At 41.8% G+C, this 1868-nt stretch overlaps 1 pseudogene; it reads right to left on the minus strand.

Annotated features, from left to right (window-relative positions):
- Positions 1-376: 376 nt before the first annotated feature.
- LOC101687442 lies at positions 377-1344 on the minus strand (annotated as a pseudogene).
- Positions 1345-1868: the final 524 nt, after the last annotated feature.

Here is a 1868-nt window from a genome sequence, read left to right on the forward strand (position 1 = left end):
TCACATATATCAAATCTAAAACATCCTCCTCTGGTAATAAACTTCCAAGTTAGAATTATGGCTAACATCGAGTGCCCACTAAGTGCTGAGCAATGTACCAAGTAGTTTATAAATTTTAGTCCTTACAAAACCATTACAGCATACGTACAGTTGGTTCCATTTTATAGGTTAGGACTAAATTTCCAAAAGGTGAGAACCTAACTATGGTGAAAAATCAGGAGATAAGGGAGCTAGGATTTGAATCCAGACACATTTTATTCCAAAACTATGTACTTTCTGCTTCAGCGAACTAAGGTGCCTACACTTGAGAACTTGGTTGCTAAGTTCTTTCTTCTCCTGCTGATAAGAGAAAATTGTGAAAGAAACATGACCTTTTTCAAGACCTCCCCACAACAGATAACATGTGAGCCATACTGTCCCTGATTTGCTTGGTTTTTGCTCCATAGATGATGGGATTAAGCATGGTGGGGGGGTGGGGAATTAACACACAGAGATTTGCCAGAAGGATGTAGACATGGTGGGGGATATTCTTGCCAAACTAATGGGTCAAGAAATTAAAACAGGATGGGATAAAAAGAGGAGAATGACTCCAATGTAGGAACCACATATACTATACTGAGAGCCTTGTGCCAGGCATCCTGGGAAGGAAGTCTAAACACAGCTTGGAGAATCAAAGTGTAGGAAATACCAATGAGTGCAACATCTTCCAAAACTGATGCCATTGGCAAGGAGAAGCCATACCAGATACTGACAATGATGTCAGCACAGGCCAATCTGTCCACTCCAATGTGCATGTGAGCATATGAATGGGGGATGATATTAGTTTGAAAGTATGGCAGCCTCTTTAGCCAGAATATGATAGGGAAAATAGTCCCAATGCTTCATCCCCAGATTGTCAGTCATTTTTCCAATTTCCATAGGACCTAAGATGACTGTGTATCTCAAGGGAGCACAAACGGCCACACAGCAGTCAAATGCCACGGCCAACAGGATACCTAACTCAGTCACAAAGGCAGAATGGATGAAAAACACCTGAGTGAGGCAGGCATCAGATGCAATCTCCCCAGCATGAAACCAAAATACAGCCAGGGCCTTGGGAATGGCGGTGGTAGACAGCAGGATGTCAGTGCCAGCCAACATGGAGAGGAAGACATACATGCATTCATGGAGGGTGCGTTCACTGAAGACAACAAGGTCAAGGGCTCCATTTCCCAATACTGCAGTGATGTACATAAGGCAAAAGAGGAGAGAAAGAGAAAGCCAGGTGTGATAGTTCTCCAGTCCCGGATTGCAAAGTAGGGTGAACACAGTGCGGCGGAAGGTGATGAAGTTAGCACCAAACATGCCTGCTTTGGGAGTCTCTCTATGAAGACTACATAAAGAGAATCAGTGGGCAAAACCAACAATAAGTTTCACTAAAAGTTGAACATTAGATAATTAAATCAATCACTAATGCCTTGACTTAGAGTAGAGATTATTGTGCTTTTATTTCCTACATTATCATTACAAACACAAATATAAATAAAGGTTCCTAGTCATGCCTCAGCAATGTCCAGTAGCCATATATGCCTCCCCATTCTCACTTACATGTTCCTATTCTGGCTTTAAGCATTCTTCATTTGTTCTGGTGCAATTGCATCCTAACCAACTGGCTCCCCATCTCCCAGCTTCCTATTCTCAAAGCCCTCCTCCCCACCATACCCATCAGCTATGTTGCAGCCTGGCTGTAATGCACAAAAACAAAAATCTTATTGGATTTTCACTTAAAACTTTTATATGATTTTTTCATTACAAGATAAAGCTCAAACTTCTCAAACATGCAAAGCCTTCCACAATCTCACTGTTACTCTCTTTTCTAGATTTAGTCC

Source organism: Mustela putorius, unplaced genomic scaffold (genome assembly GCF_011764305.1).
Source record: "Mustela putorius furo isolate JIRA1106 unplaced genomic scaffold, ASM1176430v1.1 tig00000238_pilon_pilon_pilon, whole genome shotgun sequence".
Lineage (NCBI taxonomy): Eukaryota > Metazoa > Chordata > Mammalia > Carnivora > Mustelidae > Mustela > Mustela putorius.